This window comes from Cornus florida, unplaced genomic scaffold, assembly GCF_030987335.1.
Source record: "Cornus florida cultivar Cherokee Brave unplaced genomic scaffold, ASM3098733v1 CherokeeBrave_3.0.0_Hap2_Chr05, whole genome shotgun sequence".
Lineage (NCBI taxonomy): Eukaryota > Viridiplantae > Streptophyta > Magnoliopsida > Cornales > Cornaceae > Cornus > Cornus florida.
The window spans coordinates 34,365,349-34,391,015 of NW_026775575.1; the positions used below are offsets into that span (position 1 = coordinate 34,365,349).

At 34.1% G+C, this 25,667-nt stretch overlaps 1 long non-coding RNA gene across 4 annotated transcripts; it reads left to right on the forward strand.

The window, feature by feature from the left end:
• The first annotated feature begins 493 nt into the window (after nt 1–493).
• LOC132306261 (uncharacterized) lies at nt 494–8,876 on the forward strand. 4 transcript variants are annotated; one of them, XR_009481886.1, is made up of 8 exons: nt 494–711; nt 1,032–1,189; nt 1,693–1,748; nt 2,301–2,423; nt 6,229–6,288; nt 6,726–6,826; nt 6,950–7,017; nt 8,675–8,876. It is a non-coding gene; the product is annotated as an uncharacterized LOC132306261 (long non-coding RNA). The 4 variants fall into 4 exon arrangements; XR_009481885.1 differs by lacking the exon at nt 6,950–7,017 and having other exon boundaries at nt 496–711; XR_009481884.1 differs by lacking the exons at nt 6,726–6,826; nt 6,950–7,017 and having other exon boundaries at nt 498–711.
• The last annotated feature ends 16,791 nt before the right edge of the window (nt 8,877–25,667 follow it).

A 25,667-nucleotide genomic window follows, 5' to 3' on the forward strand; every position in this document is an offset into this window, starting at 1 on the left:
GGATTGTGTTTTTTATAAAATACCAAGACCAGGTTTTGTTTTGTGTGTTTTCAATATTAATATATTTTATGTGTTTATTGTCTTATTTTAATAAAAATTTCTCATTCTTATAATTTGTTTGTGCGTGCGTGTGAAACTTAATAAAGGGTCTCATATTTGAAAATTCGCCTAAGACCTCTCAAAATTTTGGAGATCTCAGGGCCGACCTTGCGTGATAGAACACCCTTTCTACCACGGTCCCTTTAAAATCAAGATTAAAAGATTACTTTCGACCATGATTTTACATGAACCATTTGGAACCGTAATAGAAATTATATTCTATCACGGTTGGTGAAAATTTTTACCCCTCCATAGGTGGGAATTATTCCCGCCAGTAATTGATGAAAATAAAAAAAAATAAAAAAAAATACAAAAAAGTATCTTTCAGTAACACAAAGTAGAAAGTGAAAATTTTCCCCCCTCCACAGGCGTGAATTATTCCAACTAGTAATTGACGAAAATAAAAAAAATAAATAAAAAATCAACACAAACACAGCTTCACACAAACACGAACACTTTCCATCGTCGTCTCTGTCTCCGGTCAACATCGTCGTCTCTGTCTTCGGTCACCATAGAAGGGACCCAAGCCCTAAATGATAACACACGGCTCATAAATAAACCCTAAATCCAGAGACAACAATTCCTATAAAGAAGCGATCCTTTGTCTGATCGGTAAGCAAAGCCTAACTTCTCTCTGTTCAATTCCTTCCTTTTGCTTCCTTTTTCACACATATATTAGCACACACTAAAACACATATATTCGCACACACTGAAACACACATATTCGTACACATATATGTATATGTATGTGTGTAAATAGATTGAACGAATTAACATTAGTTTGTTTACATCTACTATATACAGAACCAATGTTGTTCTCAATTAGGTCATTTCACAAGTTCTTGTTTTACATTGCACCAATTATATATATATATACACATATATATGTATAACTAGAACTTTGGTTTGGTTTTCACTGTCCGTGTTCTCAGATTGATTTACTTGAGAATCCGGCAATTGACGATGTTGTTGTGTTATCGGTTGTGCTGCAAGAGGTCAAGAACAAGAATCTTTTGGTTTATAACAAAGTTAGAGCCCTGTGCAGCAATTCTTCGAGGAAGTTCTTTATTTTCGTTAACGAACATCACAGGTGAGTCATCTCTTAGTTTTCATCATTTTCATCACGATGTTTGAATTCTTTCAATTTCTTTTCAACAATTTAAGGAAGCAATGGTCCTTTAGGTAGTCTTGTTATATTTAAGACAAGTCAAACGATAGTTTGGGTCCAAAAATGAAGATACACATGGAAGTTCTTTTACAATTTTAATTAAATATTTTTTTCAAAAGGTAATTTTAATTAATGTTAGTTTTTATACAATATGTCCGTATTTAGAATACTATGTAAACTGGATGTTTTTTTAAACGTGCTTTTGCTTTTGATGGCTAGTTTACCGCTGGCAATATGCTCTTGGCTTGATTCATTTATATATGCACCCTCCAATCTTATGTACTATGTGTGCGTTCTCAACTTTCAAATTGTTGTTTGTTGTTGGTTTTTGTTGCTTTATTTTTCGTAATTGATTATGTTTTATGACTTATTATATGGTACTTGACAATATTTATTTTATTTATCGATTTACCTTTTTTCTGAAGGGATACATATGTGAAGGCAATGGTTGGTGAAAGTCTAAATGATCGGAACGATAGAGGTTAGCCATCTGGATTATCACAATAACAATATATTCCAGATTTTGATTCATTGGTAGTTATTATTACAAGGACTACAGGGTCTTAATAATGCTAAGCCATGGAGCAGTTTTTTGCTTTTATCATATACACTATAAAATCACCTGTTCATGTTGCAATTAATTGTCAAGATATCTAAGATGACAGTACAATTTTTTGCAGAAAATTTGGAATTTATAACAGTTACTTCAGATGATTGCATTTTATAAACAATGCTAGTGTAATGATGTCTTAAAAGATACTTTTAAATGGTGTTCAGTTGTTTTATCTAAAAATGGGGAGCATATGGTGTCTTATTTCGCTTTGCGTATGTTTGCGTTGTCTTGTAATTGTAATCATATATGGGGATATCTTACAGCATGGTGGGAGTATAACAGGAATACTATATATATTGAAAGTATGAACCATTTTTTTAAGCACACTTTACTGTAATTGTGGTACTTATTCCTGTTTTTAGTGTAAGAACATGCAATTGTAGATTTCCTTCTTTTGACATTGATGAATTGGAAGTTCAGCAATTCGAGTGGCAACTCAGTGGTATCATAATCATCTTGGTGGTGCAACACGGGTCTTATTAATCACAAATGACAGAGAAAATAAGAGGAAAGCCACTGAAGAGGGAATTTCTGCAGAGACAGGTACATAAAAACATGTGATTTGCTTTTTCCTTGACTTTCCGTTCATGCACTTCTTTAATGGGTCTGAAATTTTACATAAAAAAAAGGGTCTGATTTGTTAAATTCCAGCAATGTTTGTTCTGTTGCTGTTGTTGTGGCTTTTACTACTTATGCCACTACTAATAATTTTTTTTGGGATTTAAGGAGGGTTTACCCCCTAGTTTAATGAGAATGATACCCAAACCAGGCAAAACTATACAAACTAGAATCTAAACTATCAAAACTAAGATCAACTTCTCCATCCCTAGCACCATAGCAGGTTGACCTCTTAATATTTTCTAGGAAGTTATAATCCACTAAAGCTTAGAAATATACTTTCTATACATGATCAGATATCTTGAATTTTCTTTATTCATCCAGAATGTTAATTACCAAAATCGGCAGCTTAATTTTTTTTTAAAAAAGATTTCCACTGCTGGACCCTTGCATCCGATGAAACCAAAAAATGAATAATGGAAAAAATCTATTTAAAGACAATAGGCAAATCAACAAAAGAAAAGTATAAAGACAGAACAGTCTAAAAACACTCATTTGTTTGCTGTTCAAAGTGTGAAAATTTCTTTGATCTCTTAATTTGTTAATATATATATATTATTTTGTTTTTTGCCATACCAAAAAAAAAAAAAAAAAATAAATAAATAAATAAATTTAAAATAAAAGACTGAATTTTTTTAGTAGAATCCACTTCATTGTGGGGTAAGCTTCTCAAACTCCAAAGCGATCACTAGTAGAAAAAGTGAACCTCCTCTTGCTAAATGTATATAAAGTAAAACTTCTTTTTATATGTATATGTGTGACAATCCAATATGAAGAATTAAGTACATATGTGTGACAGTACTACACTAGAAAACCTACTTAGGTTTGTATGGGATGAGAGAAAAGCACTGGGCCACATCACAGATGATCTGGTTTATAGCTCTAACAACCTAGTAATACAACAAGTTACAAACTCATACGTTAGAGCAAAAATCAACATTAGCATTACACTAATTTATTTTTAGGATGAATTGTATTAAACTCTGTGTTAGACTCATAGCGTTTTGCAATAAATTTCTTTTTATTTTTATTTTTTGTTTATCAAAAAATTCCATCTAACAAAGTGTTTTATTTTACTAAAATACTTCTACCAAGTCAAGAGTGTTTTATGCAATTCAGGGGATATTTTTAACAACAAATCAAAAAACAACCCCTTTAGTAGAAAAAAAAAATTAAAGGAAGATTGTCTACAAAACCTACAAGTTAAGGGAATTTTGGATCTCTTTTTATTATCCGTCATATTATCGCGTACGTTTTAACTTTTGAAAGTAATTTCTAATAACTTCATTCGTGCACCATCATCTGTTTTATTTTATCTTCTAATTTTTGAATTCAACTACAAAAGATACCATATATTAAACTAAAGAGATATTTGAATTGTGGAAAGCAAGGCCATCACCTACCCTTTGTTGTCCTCTTTTTCAATTATCATAAACTTTGGTGGAAGTAGATGTTTCCTCGTTTTTCAGCTTTATGCTTATCCTGACCCACTTTCTAGAGTTCTAACATCTCTCTCTATGTATGTGTATATACACACACACACACACACACACACACACTTTACTCATATTTTTAAAAATCAAATACTTTGTGGCATAGTGATATCTTATTCCATAGTGAGAAATTGGGTGGTAAGAAGTTTCCTCAATGCAGCCATAAGATAACAGTTTTATAATGTGTAAAATTACGTTACTTTTTATTTTTTGTGAATTATAGTATAAAATTATGTTACTTTTTGTGAATTATGGAGAGAAGGAGAATGCTTTATGATTGCACATTTTTAATGTTTTTTACTCATGCTTGAGGGGGTCACGTGCCTTTAAGTGACCAATTTTGCGGTGTATAGGGGGTCACGTGCCTTAAGTGATCATTTATTTATTTATTTTTATTATTGTGCATAAATGGATCGGAGGTTGGGATATTGTTGTAGATGGAGTTTGGTTTTCATTGATCGCATTTTAAGTTTGGTTTACATTCATGATCAATGTTTATTTTAGAATAAGCAACTCATCTGCAACCTCATTGTGTATAAGAACTTTTGGTTAAATGAGTTAGTATTTACCTAAATACCATCAATCAAATAGATTAAGTTGGGTCTATATTCAGGATTGTGTTATTCTCATTTTCCAGATTGTTTCACTTTTTTCCTTTTATTTTTTTCTCTCTTTACATTTAGCCAACCCACACAGGCCCTCTAAATGTTTGCACTAAACTATATTTTAAAAATTATTTAATTCCTTATCCATAATTTTGTATGTTGAACCAGTTGATATTCGACAAGTATAGTGCGAAAACTGGATTATCAACTTTGACATTATCACAAGGTCTTTGTATCAATTTGCAGAAGGTTTCAAGTATATAATCATAGACCTTTATTTTCTCCTTTTTGCTTAAAATATTTTGTGAGATGCAGTACATTGACGTGGGTTCCAAGATATGAGTAGGATGCATAAACAAGGATATGATAACAAATAAGAATACCGAACAAAAGAATATGGTTTATATTTTGGAATGCCAGTAGTGAGTATTTTAATCATTTTAATTAAGAGATGTCAATAACTAAGCTATATTTGATATCACATATTCTAAATGTGTGCTTCTGGTTTATAAATTAAGGTGTTTCAATGTGTGCTACTGGTTTTTAGAAAAAGAGATGAATTTGTAGAGATAGATAGGCAATCCCTGTCTAGATAGAAAAGAAATGATATATTTTATAGAGCAAGAAAGTGTTGGGTATTGTCCTCCAGATCAAAGGGTATTTTATAGAGCATTGATTTTGCAATGGTATCACAGTAATTATATATATATATATATATATATATATATATATATATATACATATGTGATTTATAGTGTATACACAAGATAAAGTTTTACCAGTGATGATTTACTTTTTATAAATTCAATGTAGGAAAGTTAAAATAATAATGTTATAAAAAATGATGTAATAATTTGACTTTTATTTTTAAATAGTTAAAAAAATAATATATATATATATATATATATATATATATATATATATATATATATATATTTGTTGAGACGAGGAGTAAAATCTCATTTTCATCAAGTTGATCAATCTAATAATTTTAAATTCAACTGAACCACTCAAATGACTTGTAGACTTTATAGTCTAAAATCATTAATTATACAAATTTGTTTGGAATATATATATATATGTTTTTTCTTTTCTTTTTCCTAGACCTTAAGTCTCATTTAAATAGTAAGTTGCTATGTATATATATGTTTATATGTATGCTTGTTTATATTGTAATGCTATTGCCTCAATTTATTTTTCATTTTGATTGCTTATATTTTATCTTTGTTATTTTTAGTTAGTCACCAGAATAAAAATTCCGATCTAGAATCGCAGAAGTTGTTTATGAAAGTTGTAAATGCTTATGAGGCATTACTACTTCTTAATTGAATTAGTTCAGCAGCTTCTGTGATTTGAATTTTCCAGATCAAAATTAATTATTTTTCTTTCTCTTTAGCATTGTTCATTGAATCTATAACAATTTCAAGTGGGTTGTGCACTAATTGTTTACACACACAATGAGAGCCTTTTACTCTCTACATATTATCTTTTTCTTCTTCTTCTTCTTCTTTATTTTTATTTTATTGACTTAATTATGCAATTTCAAACTCAACCTTGGTGATGCTTATTATCTTAGTCCAAAGCTTATAAAATAAGAGTGTTGTTTTAAGTTGCTTAAATTGAGCGTTGCAGATTTTGAAAGATGAAGCTACAAGGGAGCAGTATAATTATGCAATTGTGCATCCAGATGAGGTTAGTTAGTTTGAGTTTTCACTTGTGGCATTTGTAACGTTTTTCAAATGTCACTTATGTGCTTGTTAACCTTGTTTATGTTCAGCTTCTTATAGTGAACCAACCATCTATCACTTTTTTTAGTCTTTCTAAGATGGCTTCAAATTTAATTCACTAAAAGATTCTAAAGAAATTTCTAGGACCACTTACCTAATATAATTTATATTACATATTTATTGCCTGAGACATAACTGTGGTAGTTGAAACTGTTTAAACTGGACACCTTGATCATTGTTTTTTAGTTATTGGTTACTAGCTAAAGTTTGTTCCTAAATTGGGCTTGACATTCTTTTAGCAGACAATTATCCACGAGAATACTAAACTAATGAAAAAAACAAATATAAGATTCAAAAATTTGCAAAAAGTTTTAATTTATAGTCGTATTGAATTGTTGTCAGTTTCAACATGATAAGAGGAATAGAGAGGCTTGATCGGTGGGATCACGGGAGAAATGGAGAGGTGCAGAGATAGAGAGAAAAAGAATGAGACAAGCATGGAAGTGGGTATAGTTGCCATTTGTGGTTCTTTTTGCTTTATTTTAATTATTTTCTTTTTTCTCATTTTTTTTTTAGAAAACAAACAAGAATATTTAAAAATATTTTTAAAAAATGGTGCAAAACAGGGTGTCTACACAATTAATGAGGTGGTATTCCATGCATTTGAGGGAACAATAATGAGACAAGCATGGAAGTAGGTATAGTTGCCATTAAAATTTTAGTATATATAATAGACTTGTATGATGCCATGTATTTAAAACGTGGGACCTTGATCATTCATTAAGTTTCATACCGTACATTAATCTCACATGTGTTGGTTATTCAAGTATAGCTTGTGTTGTTTAATTAGTGGTGAGTTGAGGTTTATCTATGATATCCTTTTTTTCTTGTCTTACCTCAAATAATTTTTTTTCTTATCATGCAATGCTTAAGCTAATTGATTGGAACTGATCTGGGTTTTGATCTGCTAAGTAGCTTATAACTTTGTGGATTATTTTTTCTCGTCACTCATGACACGTGATAGCCATATAAGATCGCTTGTATATTAATTGATTATAAGTTAATAGCTTGTATTAAGGAAATATTGAATTGTGATATATCAATTTTCAATTAATTAGACAGCAATGCATTTGTTGCATAATTCTGGAAAATTTGCATCCGTTTCTTCTTTGCTTAGTTCTCTCACCACCAATCCTCGAACTCTAGACCACACAAACCAACTTCTATGCCAAAGAGTCCATGAGTGAATCAGTAATTTGCATTTGTATCATTCTAGATTTCTTCGATTGATATATATTCATAAATTTATTGCCTTAAACTTGAATCTTCTTATGTTGCATCGATTAATGTAGCAAAAGTTTACTTAAAATACCCTTGAATTTACTTTTTTTTTTTTTTTAACACAAGATTTTGTTACCAATATATAGGATAGATATATGATAATTTTCGACGATAACAGAAAGTTGCAATACTTACTATTCCCTCTTCTTCTATAAAGATTCTAAATGCTTCATAATAATTCTAAAACAGATTATAATAAGGGAAAATTACATATAAATAGAGTTAAAGTTCCATATTTACTTAGAGGTTGAGTCAAAGTTCCATATTTCTCTAAAATGGATTGCTGAGGTGGCACATGGTTTTTTACTGTTTAGAAATTGTGATGCCTAAAATACCCTTCCGCGAAGGTACTACTTTTTCTTCGAAGGTACTACTTTTTTGAACTGAAGGTACTACTTTTTGGCGTCCAGGTATCATGTTTTTTAAACACTCGCGAAGGTACTACTTTTTCTCCGAAGGTACTACTTTTTTGAACTGAAGGTACTACTTTTTTGAACTGAAGGTACTACTTTTTTATTAGGGAAGGGCATTTTAGGCACCACAATTTTTTAAACAGTAAAAAATCATGTGCCACCTCAGCAATCCATTTTAGAGAAATATGGAACTTTGACTCAGTCTCTAAGTAAATATGAAACTTTGACTCCATTTATATGTAATTTTCCCTTATAATAACTCTAATTCCTGCATTATTGACTTGCATAGCAGTTAATTTTGCACAGAATACGCATTAGCAATAAATTTGGTAGCCAAAATTTCTTATACACACACACTATACAGTCTCGTTGTTCAACTTTTCATTTGTCTATATGTTATCAAATTGAATACATTATACTAAGTTTTGTGTGCGTGTAAATTGCTTGATATAATAAGAAAAGTTTAAGTCACTTAATTCCGAAGGAATATCTTGTTTTCACCTAGATATCAATTTTTTTAAAAATACTTTTAAAAAAATTTATTTCAGTTGTGAAATTATAATCTCATTTTTTTTTTTCTTCTTATTTATTTTGCAGGTTTCACATTGATTGCAATCTGGCTCCCCTTTTGGATTCGGATCTTAGATTTTTTTTTGAAATTTTGATATGTGAATATGATTAGTTGTGTAATATTGGATTTGGATATTAGCATTTTGATATGTGCTGGAATTATCATTTTAATTTTGGATGATTTGCACATTTTAATATCTAAATTCTTAATGGAATGTGTTTTATATTCTATGATTGATTATCAAATATATTAATTTTGAGTGAGATGTTTGGATTTTAGTTTAGATTGTTTAGTTAATCAATATTTTAATTTAAGTTAGAGGTTCCAAATTTTATGTTTTAAATAGGTGAAAACAAAATTATATTATTATATTTGTTGCATGACATGTTATTTGTCGTAAGAAAATAGCTTGTAGTGATAATAATTTTGTCGTAACATGGTAAATATATTGTGACAAGAGATTTTGTCACAATAAAATAACTTATAGTGATAATACTTTTGTCACAACTTGGCACATATATTGTGACAAAATCCTTTGTCACAATAAAATAGCTTACAGGGACAATATTTTTGTCGCAACATGGTATGTTTATTGTGACAAAATATTTTGTCACAATAAAGTAACTTATAACGACAATATTTTTGTCGCAACATGGTATATATATTGTGACAAAATATTTTGTCACAATAAAACAACTTATAATGACAATAGTTTTGTCGCAACATGATATATATATTGCGATCAAACATTTTGTCACAATAAAGCAGCTTATAGCGATAATTTTTGTCACAAAAAGAGTACACAAATAGTGACAAAATTCTTTTCGTCACAAAATAGTGATGAATAGTGACAAATTTCATAAGTCTTGGAGGGTATAAGGCGACAATTTTTGAATATTTTACGACAAATGTTTTGTCGCAATTTTTACCCATTTTGTGACGAAAAGTAATTTGTCACAATATATCATACCTCTAGCTATAAATCAAATTTTGTCACGAAAAACATATTGTGACCGGCTTCTAGCGGCGATATGGCGACAATTTTTTTTGTCGCGATAAAAGTTTGGCTTTTTAATTCCCGATTGCAACTCTTCCCAGGGAAGGTTTGTTCACACTGGGAAGGACCTTTTCTAATCACTTTTGTCTTCTCCTATGGTGCAGTTGAGCTGCAAGACCCAAAGAATGGGAATCTTTTTAAAGTCAATGGTTAGCGACTTAAGCTTTCATTGACAACCTCGTCCTGGTCGGATATATAGATTCCATTATATTAACGAATCTAATTTATGAGGACTAGAAAGATTCCCATTTCGTCTAGCTATCGACATTAAATTTAGCACTTCAAAGAAGCAAATTCTTTCCATTCTAAGCTTCCTTATATACTTGTTACCATGAACCAAATTTCTCTCCAAATGGCTGAATAGAATTTCCACTTCGCAGTCTTCAAGAATCAGTTACATGTCCATTCAAGTGGCCATAGTGGGTTTCTACAGTCATACAAAGGTTTGGTAACATTTTTGGGCGTTTTTGATCAATAATTCATTAGAGCAATTGAACATCTCGCGTCCGGATGCCACTTACTGAAGACTCCGCGTCCGGACGCCAAATATTGCGTCTGGACGCCACCACTTGGAAGCATTTGCATCTGGATGCCACCACCAGTTTCCGGACGCTAACTCCTGCTACTACTCGCGTCCGGATGCCATTCTATCATCAGCCCCAGTGCGCAAAAATCCCTCATCGCGAGCTCCGCTACAGTCCGCGTCCAGACGCCTTGTTTTGCGTCCGGACGCGAAAGCTCATGAAGCCAACCCGAGCCCAGCTCGGGATTTTATAAACTTCATTCCTTCATTTCTCATTCGCAACCTACACCTCCTAACTTCTAACCCTACCTTCCCATACCATCTCAAAATCATATTTCACTCTCTCCATCTCTGTTTTTCATCATCTTTAATCAGCCTCTTCCATCATCATCTTTCAATCACAGAGGGCAAAGTTTCAAACTCCAAATTAAGGTAAGTTCTTTTCTCTTGTATATATCAACTTTTGAATATTTCATAGAGATTAGAACTTGATTTTGTGGGTGATTAGTTTATTAAGTGAGGAATTGTTCTGCTTTAATTCTAGATTCATGCTTGTTGGATTCAAATAATCTAATTTTCACAAGTGTTCTTTACTTTTCAGTGTTATACATTACGTGTTCGACAAACGTCCTGAACCAACTTTAATCACTCACATGGCTTCTTCTTCCGCTTCTAAGCGCCCTCGCACATCCGAGGGGTCTTTTGAGGACACTCTTACTCCGTATTGGACTTACTGGCCCATTGAATATGAGACCGAATTCACAATTGAGCATGAATTTCAAGACCATCCAGAAACGGCTTGGTTGGTTCTAGAGTTAAAAAATCGTGGTCTTGTTGCTTTATTTAAGCCATGTGCTCGTGTCTTCCTTCCGCGGATTGTCTGGCAATTCTATGCCAACATGTCACACTCCTGCGCTGAGCCAGACGTGATACAGACAACAATTGATGGCATGACTTTCGCATTCACAATCAATGACATTGCCACAGCTTGGGACATTCCTATGACTTTTCTGTTGAATGATGAGGATGAGCCTATTTATGGCATTTGTCTGGACACAATTACTTTAAAGGACATTGTGCGTGAAATTTGTCACAACAACTTTACACATTGTCGCACAACGAGCACTAACAAGTCCTATATTCCGTGCTGGATTTGGTTTTTAGACTCTGTCCTTACTTAGAACGTCTTTCCGGTTGCTAGGCATTCAGAATGGAAGGGTATTTTTTTTACTACCCTTTATACTGCAGAAAAAGGATATTGGTTTTGTGTTTCACAGCTAATTTGGGATCAAATTATGAAACTTTACCGTAACCTCATTGTGAAGCAACTGGATAATGCTTTGACTTGGGCATTTCCCTTTTCTTATTTGATCATGAAAATATCAAAGAAGAAGGGACTTAAGGTGCGCCAGAATGAGGAAAAATTGGAGGATGTGTATCAGTACAATCTCACTAAATGGAAGAAGAGTCGCTCTTAATTGAAAAAGGGTAGACAACTACGCATTGGTGACAACTTTTATTGGGGTGATGTGAATATTTCTTTGGAGGTTGAGAATGTTGAACCTGCACCTGTCGGTCCACAGCCACCTATCATTACTAGAGTAGATTATGACTCTCTCAGCACCAGGCTTGACGCTCTTCAGCTGCAAGTCGGTACCATGGAGGGCTCCCTTATCGACATTCGTAAGGAGATAAGAGAGGGACAACAGTTTTTACAGGCAATGATGCAATCAATTATCGACCGTGGTGGTGCCAATCTGGGTCCAACGTCTTCCACCTTTATGGAGGATTGAGCATTGTGTTGCTCTGTAGTTTTATTTTGTTCATGCTACTTATTTTTGCTTTGTGTGTTTTGAATAATTTTAGGATTTGGGCCACATTTGGCATGACCATTGTGGGGTCACTTTTTGAGGTGTACAATTTTGATTTCTTTCCCGGTTTTGAATAAAGCATAACATATTACTTCATATTTATATCTTTATATATGTCTATGCTTTTATGCTTGGTACCCAGTTTTTGTGAACAGATTATACGGTCCAAGTTTGGGGTAGAGAAGTTTAGCTTTCTAAATAAGAATGGTTGCACTGAAATTCAAACCTTGCACTTGATAGTTTCTCTCCTTTTTACACTTCCTTGCCTGATTAAATTTTTATATACTCGTTTTCATACATTGAGGACAATGTATAATATAAGTTTGGGGGCGTTGAGAGTTGTTATTTATTACTATTTACAGGCGTATTGTCATTGTTAAGTATGGTTGAATTGTGTACATATAGTTTATTATTTTGTTGATTTGTTAAATATATATATATATATATATATATATATATATGTTTAGGCAATTGATTTTTGGTGTTAGTGGAACTAAGTTTGGGGGAGGGTCTATGTGATTAATACAACTTGTATGCTTATATAGGATATCAAGGAATGATTGAAAGTTGCTAGCATGATTGTTCAATTGAAAAAGGTCCATTGCATGATTTAAATGTTTTATTTTGGAGTCTTTCATCTCTAAGTGACTTCACAATGCACATTGAGCACACCAAAAATTGCATTCCCTTCCTTGTGGTTATACTTAATTGGCTCCCTGAATTAGTGAGTCGGACGAATGAAATAATCCTTGGCATTAAAAAAAAAAAAATGGATAAAATTGCATTCTTTCAACACGTCAACTGATTAAAAAAGAAGAAAAGGAAAAAATGTAAGATGTATGATTAGTTTGAGTTCATAGCCTAACCATTACGAGTCATTACGCCCTTAAGAGTGTCTTTACAGCTAATGTCCTAAGACCATTTGGTTTGGGAGTCGTTGGCTCAACGTTTGTCACATGGGATGGTTAGAGAGCTTAAAGAATTTTGACATTGCACATGGTCATGCATAAAAAAAAAAAAAAAAAAAAAAAAAATACAAAATGTGTTCAAATAAATTCATGCCTTGGATTATGATTAAAAAAAAATAAATTAAGGATGTGGAAGACATTGTATGAGCCATAAAAGGGTTAAAAGTGCATTTTAAAAGAAAATAAAATTTTGGTTCACTTCTAAGGAACTTGAGATGAAATTCTATTATAAATGAGATGTTGAAGATCATGTATGTGGACTAGTCTGTTGATGTATGAATGCTGGGAATTGAATACTGTTTTGAGATATCATTGTATGCGTACTTGTTGTAGTCTTCATGATAAAGTTTTTTCCCAAAATCATATGTTTCAATATATACTAGAATGAGCCTTGTGCTTAGTGTTTGTGGGTATCATTTCTGGTAAACTCTCACGAGACTTCACTCGTCCTCTAGGGATACTTAGGGGTTTAAAAGGTTTGTTGCATATGCTAAATGCAATCGTCACTCTCACGAAAGAAGAGAATTTTGTGTTTCAATTTTGTTTTGCTAAAGGACTAGCAAAATGTAAGTTTGGGGGTCTGATAAGCGTCAAATATTACATATTTAAGCGCCCTTAATTGTATCAGTTAAGCTCATTATTTGATCTGTATATATAGATTAACTACATTTTTATGTTTTTATATTTTTGCAGGTCTTATTGCTAAAAAGGAATAAGAATAAGGTTTTAAGGGTTTCTAGAGCACAAATCATATCGGGCCTACATATTAAGTGGTTTTCAAGGAGAAATGACCTGAATAGGTGATGGATACAACCAGAGCTAAAGAAAGAAGAAAAAGCCAAAGTAGCATGTCTCGCGTTCGGACATAAGAACTGGCGTCCAGACACCACCTTTCAGTACCTCACATCTGGACACAAAAACTGGCATCCGGACGCCAAACCATCAGGGCCTCGCGTCCGGACGCCATTATTCGCGTCCGGACACAAGACCACGGGCCCCATTTTAATTAAGTCCGATTTTGTTTTATCTTGAGTGAAAATTCTAATTTTGAATGAGGGATTGTATTATGAAACTCACGTAAGAATAAAAGAGGGGGAAAGGCTTAAGGAAAGTCAGTTAGTTTTGGTTTTTGAAAAGATATTGTGAGGGGAGAGGATTATCTTAGGGTTTGGATACTAAACTTTGCAACAATAGTGAGAGAGGGGATTTTCTTCTCTTCTTCAATCCTGGAGGTTCTGCCATATCCATGAGAGGCTAATTTCCTTTCTAGGGAGTTGATGTTACCTAGATTAAGTAAACACGTGTTAGATTATATTTCAATTTGGGGATTTTTAATTGTATATATTCAGTTTCATAAATTAGAAGTGTTTACATTGAATTGATGTATTTGATTATCATTTGAATATATAATTTTGTTGATTTATTTATCTTGTCTTAGAAATCACATTGACATACTTATACACCTGATTTCCTATAGTGACAATGGGAAAGAATTTATGGAATGTGGTGGGCTCAAGGGTCGCACCCCAAATCTAAAGTTTGTGCACCAAAAGATAGTGGTGTAGGGCTATGATGAATGTGGCCAAGTTTTACATTTAGAAATTGCCACTACTACCTTTCACTAAAAATATAGTTTGGGCGAGTAGGGATTGTCCCAAGGGATTGGTGGGTCGTATTAGGTTGTGGAATCGAGATTAGGGTTAGTAGGTCAAGTAATCAAAAGATTGGTTGGTGGTTAAATTATACTAAGATGCAATTTAAACTAAAGTAGGCAATCAAATGTAATGGAGAGAAAATAAGAGAGAGATCTTGGGGTTTATAGATCACCACTAAGCATAGCTTTTTTACACCCTTAATGAATGATTAATGAGGGGGAAAACATGTATTGCAACATAGTGTGTGTTTGGTTGTTTCAACAAGAATGGATGACAAATTAAGCATATATTGTTTAAGCAATATGGTAGATAACACAATATATCAAACATCACAAGGTTAAAGATATATGCTACTTGCTTTCATAAGTATGGAACATCAAACAACAAGCATGGATTGTCCTCCCATTTAACATCTAAACTACAACTACACTACAATTAAGCTAATGACATGAAATTAAACTAATTAAACTAAGGGAGAGGCACAATCCATCAAGAAATGAGTATGAACCATCAAATAAACCACAAGAGCATTCCATTAAGCACTATGTCTTGACAATCTCTAGATCTATAGCATTAATACACATAGACATGCATCAATAATACAAGAAATAGAGACAAACACATGAACATCTATTATAGCATATATAGACATATGGATAGAATGAGATGATCAATTGAAAGCATTAAACCACACAAATCATTGAATAAACAAGATCTATATATATAAAAGTGTCAAAACATGTATCACAATCAAAGCTCCTCTTCTTAGTTGATGGAAGAACTCCAAGCTTGTGTCTCTAGCCTTCTCCTTTCTTTTCTTCCTCACTAAGAATATGGAAATTGTGTCTTTAGTGTATGTATCTACTATCAAGTATATGCTCTCAAGAATGACTCATATTCCTTATATAGGTAGGTTAAATATCACCCCAAATGAGCTGGGCTTGTACACCAATATTCCTTCCAATGATTGGATATGAGAAAACTTTTAATGAGCTGGAAATTGGATTTTCCCCGGCTTTGGGAAGTTCGATTGATCGAACATGGCTGAGATCTATCGAATTTAAGCTGGATCGATCCTCTATGGCGGCGCCTTTTGGGATAAAAACAAATCTGAGATATTTTGAAGATATTTTTGGGAAAGAGACAAAGTGGTACAAGTGGATAAGATGGAATCTTTTCGATCGATCAGAAAAAAGTTGGATCGATCGAACTTTATGAGATCTTTGGATAAGGACAAAAGAGTTTTGATCCATCTTGAAATGCTGAGATCGATGAACTTTCGATCGATCGAATATTTTCTGAGATCGATCGAACATGCTGAATTTTCACCACTTGCTTCCTTTTGCTCCCACTTTGCTTATTTCTTTGATTCATCTCAAGATTGCTTCAATTATGCTCTTATTTAGCTGAGTTAGCTTATTTTGGGGATAAGTACCTGAAAATGAAAATAATACAAAATCAATCTAAAGCGGGAAAATAAGATAGATAAAGGTTCTAGAATACCTAAGCTTAAGGGGTTTAAATGCGCACTTTTCAGTGCTCATCAGAATGGTTAGATTGGCATGTAATTGAGCATTTATATAGGTTATGCTTAAGGAAGATGGACCATGCTACACATTTATATGGTAGCCTTATGCTTCAACACATCATTTTATATATGTAATTATCTATCCCCAAGTTGAGTGCAATTTACCATGTTTATGAGGTTGAGGTGAAGTTAATTCCCTAGCCTTTTCTTTATAAGTTCAATCCATTCTAATCACATTATTTACTGTTTTATGAAATTTAAATTCGCAGGTTAAGTGACAAACCAATCGAACTATCATCTCTATTATCGAATTAGGAAGTAATTTTACAATTCTGTTTGCCATAAACTAGTAATCCTTGTGGTTCGACAACCCCATACTATAGCATTAATCTGCAATGATGAATGTGCTATTGTTATAAGTGATATTTTTAAGTGGTACACATTTGTGCTCATCAACTACGTCACTTAGGAAAAAGGGTTAGTGATAAGAAAATCTATAAGAAAATCTTAAGGTCGTTACCTAAAAGATTTCATATTAGGGTTAAAACCATCACTGAACATTAGGATTTAACTTCCTATAAAGTTGTCAAGGTTGTAGGTTCATTGAAAACCTTTGAGATGTAGAACTTCGTTTTAAATTAGAAGGAGAAAAATCTTGCATTAAAATCTACACAGGTTAAAAATTCTGTGGATGATAACTCTGATGATGATTTTGCTTTTCTGTTAAGGCAATTCACTCAGATCTTGTAAAGACAACAGAGGAGAAAGAATGACAACATGGCCAATCCTCAAAATTTTGACAAGACGTCAAAATTTAGGTTTAATGAAAAGAAATTAAAAAAATCAAAAGAAACTGAATGCACTTGCTGGAATTGTGGTGGTCAAAGTCACGCATCCAATATTTGTCCTAGTATTAGGAAAGAACAAAAAGATAGGAATAAAGGAAAAGCAATAAAAGTTTCTATTTCTGAAAATTCTGCTTTAAGTACGTGATAATGATTCTCCTCATGATGATACTATTGATTTTTCGTATGTCGCTTTTCTTAAAGGAGGTCCTCATGTCATTACTTTATCTGACTCTAATATTTTAAATAACAAAGACAATGAAGTTCATGATGAACATGTGCAAGAGGCTGAAAAGGACGATGCAAGATTAAAGAAGATGGTCAAAGAAACCATGGAGGTCACTGAGCTTGAGAAGAAGATCATCATTCTTGAGGATAAGGTAAGCATTGCTAACTCATTGAAGGAATGTCTTGCTTTGAAAAATGATTATCTTGAAGTTGAATTGAAATTTGAACAAGATAAACTAAAAGGGTTCAATATGAGTCAAAATAGTTTGAATAAGATAATCAATATGGGAAAGAATGTAAATGATAAAACTGGGTTAGGATTTGTTAGAGTTTTACCTAGTGGTCAAGGTAAAACAATTTTTGTTAAACCTGTTGATATGTCTAAACCATGTTTGTCTGATTCATTGCATTTTGATATGTCTTATATGCCTAAACTATTGCATTGCACTTTCTGTGGTAAGACTTGACATAAGTATCACTCATGTTTTCAAAGGAAATAGAAAAAGTCTTCAAAAATTCATTCTAAAAATATTCAAGCTAAGAAAAAGGTGCTTTCTAAAAAGAAAAAGAATTTTGTGCCATCTAAGTTTTCTAAAGCTGAAAATTTGCCTAAGAAAGAGGTAAAGAATGAGAGAAAATTTCAGGAAGTAAGAGTAAAGACTGTATGGATCAAAAAGACTGATTTGATCAATTTTGTGCCTGTTGAGTCCATGGAACTAGATTCCAAAAAGACTTCACCTTCAAACTGAGTCCTATAAAATTCAATGATCATGGCTTGTACTTAAAAGAACATTTTGTTTCCATTAGATCACTTGTTAGGGTTTGGATAGGATTTTGAGTTTCTAATCATAATCTTCTTGATATACATGTGAAAATTATTTTAAGTAATTTATGATCTGTCTTTGAATGCAATTTGTGACATATGATAATTTGGATAAAAATAGATTCTTGGTCTGTAATCTATACAAGGAAAGATAATTTGCATTGATTAGGGGATTTGATGGTGGTTCGCCGTCCTACACCATAAGCTTAGAGAGTGTGCATTAAGGCGAGGGCCAAGTTTTACATTTATAAAAGCCACTACTACCTTCACTAAAAATATATTTAGGGTGAGTAGGGACCATCCAAAGGGATTGGAGTCGAATTTGGTTGTGGAATCACTATTAGGGTTAGTAGGTCGAGTGATCAAACAAATAGTTGGTTGGTTGATTAGAGAGCAAATTAAATTAAATAATTGAATGCAATAAAGAGTAAGTAAGAGAGAGATCTTGGGGTTTAGTGGTCATCACCAAACAATACTTTTCTACACCATTAACAAGTGACTAATGAGGGAAATGTGTGTTGTAATATTGATGTGTGTGTTTGTTTGGTTGATTCAATTAGCAAGGGTGATCAATTAAGTATATATTGTCTAAACAACATGTGAAAAACACAATATATTTAACAATTAAGTATATATTGTCTAAATAGCATGTGAAAAGCACAATATATCTAGCAAGTCAATAATCCTTTCATTAAGCTCACAAACCAAATACACCACAAGGTTAGATACATATGCTACTTGCATTCAAAAGTATGGAACATCAAACAACAAGCATGGATTGTCCTCCCATCTAACAACTATGCTACCGCTACACTACAATTAAGCTAATGACATAAAATTAAACTAATTAAGCTAAGGGAGAGGCACAATCCATCAAGAAATGAGCATGAACCATCTAGAAAATTACAAGAGCATTCCATTAAGCACAATGTTTTGATAATCTCTAGATCTATGACATTAATACACATAGACATGCATCAATAACACAAGAAATAGAGACAAACACATGAACATCTATTCTAGTATACATAGACATATGGATAGAATGAAATAATCAATTGGAAGCATCAAACCACATAAATCATTGAATAAACAAGATATATATATATATATAATAGTGCCAAAACATATATTACAACACTAATCCCTCAATAATACACAAAATCAAGATGTAGAAAGCATGTTTGGGGCTAACTCTAGCCCCAAGAGGATATCTAGCCACTCATAGTAGTGCTTCTCCAACCCTCAAGGGCTAACTCCATGGTAGAGATTTGCTCCTTGGTTGATGAAGAGTCTCCAATGGTGTCTCTAGCCTCCTTCTCCTCTAAGCTTCCTCTCCAAGAATTCTACAAGGTATGATATGATATGATGTGATATGATGTAAAAAGTAATCCTTATCCTTATATAGGTAGGTTAAATGACACCCAAAATAAGCTGGGGTTGTATAACAAATATTCCCCAATGATTGGATAAAGGACAACCTTTTGTGAGCTGAAAATTTAACTTTTTCGCAATGGAGAAAGTTCGATCGATCGAACCTTGGACTTGGATTGATCGAACATGGCTGAGATCTATCGAATTGAAGTTGGATCCATCCTCAATGGCGGCGCTTTTTGGAAAAAAACAAATCTGAGATATTTTGAAGATATTTTTGGGAAAAGGACAAAAGTGGTTGGTAGGGTGGTACAACTAGATAAGATCAATCATTTGGATAAGGACAAGGTAGTTCGAACGATCGAAGAATGATGTTGGATCGATCAAACTTTTGAGATCTCTGAAAATGTCATCATGGCTCTGATCCATCTTGAAGTGCTGAGATCGATCATGTTAGATCGATCGAACTTTGATCTGAGATCGATCGAAGATGTTGATTTCCATATTTTTCTTCCTTTTGCTTCCACTTGGCTTATTTCTTTGATTAATCCCAGAATTGCTTCATTTCTGCTCTTATTTGGCTGAGTTAGCTTATTTTCGGGATAAGTGCCTGAAAATGGAAATAATACGAAATCAATCTAAAACGGTAAAGTAAGATAGATGAATGTACTAGAATGCTTAAGTTTAAGGAGTTTAAATACGTACTTTTCAGCGCTCATCACACCCCCAAACTTAAATATTGCTAGTCCATAGCAATGAACTAGAAAGTAAAGGAATGAAATGAATAACTAAACAACTATGAACTAGAAAATAATAAATGGATAACGCCACTTTCATAGGGAACACGATTGCACTTAGCATATGCAACAAGCCTTTTAGACCCCTAGGTTACCCCTAGTGGACGAGTGAAGTCTCGTGAGGGTTTCCAGAAATGATACCCACAAACATTAAGTTCATTCTTTCTAAAGAGACACCAATATTGCAAACAAGCATTGGGAGAAAATTACCTCAAGTATGCAGTTTTTCAAACATTTCTAAGCAATCTCCCAAAATCTCAACATCAAGCAAGCAAGTATGGTCCTCAACACATCAAGAAAATGATCATGCAAATCAAAACAACTCTAGAATCCTTTTGAGTGGACTGGCATCAAATATGTTGCTATCTAAGCCAACTAAAGAATTAATCACATCCTTGCCCTCAAACTAGCACACAAATCTAGTATCGATCATCAAGACAAAAAATGGACATTTTTATTAAAGCTTTATTGTTCTAGGTGCGCTTATTCTTTTCACTCAATTTTTTTTTTTTTTTTAGGATCAAAGATGGAAGCATGGTGCAATGTGTTGATCTATTAAGCTTTCTAGCGATTCATGAGGTCGAACGTTAGGTCAATGACTCCCAAACCAGACGGCTTTAGGGCATTAGGCGTTCAAACACCCCTACGGACTTACAAGCTCAAATCAACTAGTCTACAAATCAAGACAACCTCCATCTAATCATTTCCCACTTCTCACCTTTTGGTAGAAGTCCTCACTTTTTTATTGCTTTTGCAACTTTTTTTTTTTTTTTTTGAATAAACAATTATTAACCTAGAGTTTGGGCCCTCCACCTTTCGGCGCGAGAAGTTCAGTGTTTGATGAGGCTAGAATCTCGGCTACTTAGTAAAAAGGGGTTGTTATCCACCTTTATCAAGAATGAAAGCTTTCAATGCACTACTAGTCCAATTGGGATATAACCAATTCAATAATCAATAAAGCATGTACCCCATAAATGAATGCTAGTGTGCGCTTGTGCTAGTGTAGAATTCTAAAGTGAATCTCAAAACAATCACAAAATCAAGATGATGTGGACCACAAGTGTAAGCAAGATATCAATTTTTTGAAAAATTTACTCCTAAATAGCATCCATAAGGCATGCAAGGAGTATTGGACTCTCAAGTCAAACAATTTTTAAATTTTAAGCATTATAGTCCTCAAAAGATCAAAATCATAGCTAGATATGGACCAATCATAGAAAATCTCTCAAATACACAAGTCATGCTTAAAATTTTGAAGTTTAAAGTTAACACTGTAAAGTATACCATTACCCCCAAACTTAAACGGCACAATGTTCTCAATGTGCAAAGAGAACAAAAGGAAAGAGTATACCGGTGCAATTAAAGCAAAGAATGGCTGGGACTGAAGTATCCAAAGTGGGTGGCATGCCCCCCCCAAACTTGGGATTAACTGTGGTCCTGAAATTTGGCAGTCGGATAAACTCATCAGATAGCAAAAAGGGATAATCAGGGCACAGTGGACATGCAAGTGTAAATGAAATAAAATAGTGAGAGGGGTATAAGGGTGGTCCTGAAAATTATGTAGCATTCTCTCTCATTGTAGTCACTGTGATGCACCTGATGGAGTTAAACAGATAGATATGAGAACATAATAGATGACATCCATAGCAAAAATATATATAAAGAAAATAAAGTATAGAGTACATCAAAAGAGCAAAGCCGACATATTCGTCTATAAATAACATATATAGTGACAAAAATGAAGTATAGATCACAAAGGTGTAATATGAAAAGATAGAAGAACTAGGAATCTTAGGTGGAGGAGGCAGGACAGGCAGGGCAAGCTCCGCGGATATCCTTAGATAAATCTCGGAGTGCAGTCATGACATCCATGCGGAATGTAGCAAAATCAGCTCGGTGGGCTACAGCATCGGCTCGAATGGCAGTAGTATTAGCTCTGATAGCAACCACTGCATCCTTAAGAGCCTGAAGACGCTCTCCAAAATCGGGGGTTTGACTAGGAGCCTCAGGTACGGATGAATCAGAAGAAAGATCTTGAGTCTGCTCCTCCTCGTGTACTGGCGACCCAGCTGGAGAGTGCTGCTATGCGTCATCTGCAGGTCACACTAAATCGATGTCTATGTGCTCGGCAGCTGGACCTACTGGTACATTATCTGCTGCGAGATTTGCTGCTACTGCCTCTGCCTCCTCAGCCTCGTGCTCCTCTGCAGCCACTACTACGTAGTCCTGCAGTCTGGTGATAATAACATTGTAGCTCTTGTCCTAGTCCTTCTTCAAGAAGTGACAGGAATCTCTCTCAGGGTGCTCTTGAGGATGGAAAGGATAGCGCTGATCGATCAGTATCTGGGTGATGAGGTGGCCGAATGGAAGAGACTTAGCCCTTCTGGGCTTCTCCTTGCTGATATACTCATCGAAGAGCTTCCTCATCACGGTCCAGATGAGCACGGGGATAGATACCCAGTGGCCTGTATAAAATGCGTAGAGGGCTGTCAGATAGTCTCCTTACCGCTAAATCTTGTGCTCGGCCATATATATGTTTTGAAAGAGAACGAAATTAAAGAACCATAGGTCATTTGGAAGAAAATTGCGGGTGGCGAAAGTCTCGCCATCGGTATGGTGACCTGTCAAGAAAACTGCCATGTCGGCATAAGAAGGCTTGTATAGCCTCGGATATAGCTCCTGTAGCTCCGGAGGGCATCGGTGTGGATAATGGCATGATCTGGCTAGTGTGTCCACAGTAATAGTAATCTGATGGCCATCTATAGTAGTGACTAGCTCTGCTGTGGTACGCGGGGACGGTTGGAGGTTTTGGAACTGGGGCAAGAATAGCTACAAGGCCCCTCTGGATAATACCATCGTAAGCTGATCGGGTCAGTACCGATCTGGAGAAGAAATCTGTGTCGAACACTGACTCATGGTCCACTGTCATATGCGCATATCTAGGCGCGAGCTTGTCACGCTCTCGAGCTGGCTGAGCTGGCTAGTGTGGTGGAGATGGTAATGGTGAATGCTCAGCCTCAGCCTCAGCCTCTGATGGAGATGGAGATGGTGTAAATGCAGGCTGAGCCTCAGAAGTAGATGGAATATGATCAGCTTCAGCCTCATGAGAAGGTGAATGAGGTGGATTAGGCTTTAATGGCTCCTCCTGTGCATGAGAGGGCTCTGCTGGCTCCTCTATCCTAGGTCTGATATGTCTCTGAGGCCCGTGTTGCCTCTTGGCAACAGTTTTGCGCTTAGTCATGGCCTAAAAAATAATTCAAAAACTTACAAGGGGAGTCAGTGCTAGAATAAAGAATTGAAAGCACAAAATAGAAACATGAATGTCAAATAAGATAGACAAAACATATATGACATGAATCTATACAAGTGACAGGAGGTGAACATTGATGAGCGCTGAAAAGTGCACTTTTAAACCCCTTAAGCTTGAGTGTTCTAGGACCTTTATCTATCTTATTTTCCCATTTTAGTACTTATTTGTGCTTTTGTCTATTTCAGGTCAATAATGTTAAAACGAGCTAAAAATGGTTGCTTAAGGCCTTTTTGGAGTCAAACTAAGTCTTAGTGATGATCCGAAGCAAAAAGAGGCTGATGCTGAAAATCTGCCAAGTTGGATCGAACCAACTTTTTTTGAGATTGATCGCTTTTTCTGAGATCGATCAAAGTTGGATCGATCAAAAATCAAAGTTGGATCGATCGAACTTTTCTCTGATCGATCGAACTTTTTCTCTGATCGATCGAACTTTTACTGGCAGCGAGCTGTCTTATTCCTGTGCGCGCCCAAAAGTCCACCTATTACATAGTACGGGATTAGATATTTTTGGAGCTATATTCCTGACTTAGTGACTAAGAAAAGGACCTTCTATATATAGGGAAGTGACCCATTTTGTAAAAGAGCTTTTTATCTTTTTATTTTTTACATTGTATTTTTTATTTCTCTCTTTAGCAAAGTTAGAGATTAGGGTTAGAAGAAAAGAGGGAAGTGGAGGCACATCTCAAGATCCATCTTTGGAGCTTGATTCCATGATCACATCCACCTCTTCCATGATTGGCTAGATCTATACTTAGGGCTTGGATGAGTCCTAAGTCTTTTGTAATCTAAACCCTTGTATTTCTATTTTTGGGGATTTATATATATATTGTTGTGATTAGTGCTCTAGCCTTGTGAATTTAATGAATCTTGTTCTATTTCTATGATTTCTATGGTTTAATTCTTCCTATTAATTCTCTAGTTTATTTACATGTCTATGTGTGATTGAATTAGGAATTATTTCTTACATGATTCATATGGATTAATTCTTTCTATTGATTCTCTATTTGATTACATGTTGTCTTATGTGTGATTATTTGGGAATTAATCTCTACACTAGATTCTCTATGTTGGTTGCATGTCTATGTGTGATTAATTAAGGATTTAGTGATGGCTAGAGATGGGTTTTCATTGAATGGGTTTGTCAATTAATTTGATGGTTTATACTTATGCTTGATGGGGTGTTCGACAATTTAATTCACGCTTGTAGGTAGGTAGACAATTTATGCTTGCTTAGATATTCCATGGCTTATTATTGCAAATTCCATGATTCTCTAGATTAATGTGTGCTACAATTGTTGCTACTTAGATGGGTCATGCTTAAAATTGATAGGTTATGCTACCCTTAGTTTAGGTAGACAATTCATACATAAATTAGATGGTCCATGCTTAATATTGCAATTGGTAGTCGCATTTTGTTCACAACAATGTATTCCCCATTAATGGAAAGCAAGTGGTTAATTACACGAGCTTAGTGGCGATTCCAACACCCTAAGTCCTCTTTTCATATCTCTTAAATCCCTATCTCTAACTAGTTTACTTTACTTGCATTTTAATTAATTGTTTTCTAGTTTAATCAACCAATCTCTATCTTTAGTAATCTTGTGATACGCTGGAGTTGAAGTTAAATTCCAACACGTATAATCTCTTGGGACGATCCTTTCTCACTCATACTACATAGTATAGGTGTTAAGCGGTTTACAAATTTAAAGTATGATGCCCACTTGACACTAATTTCCAAACTCAAAGTGTTGTGCATTATTTTGTGCACACGCTCGGGTCGCATCATAATTTTGGCGCCATTGCCGGGGATTAGGCAACGTCGTATTTGTGGAATCAATTAGGAATTAGTACTCTTTTGATCATGTCTTTACTTTATTTTTATTTTTCTTTTGATTACTTATTGTGTTTGTTCATTTTTGACAAGGAGCATTGAGCTAGGAGGCAAGCAAAAGAGCCACCAAGCAAAGGAGCTAAGCAAGCAAGGAAAAATGCTAAAAGTTTTAAAAAAATTTGCTAAGCTAAGTTATAAATTTGGAGTTG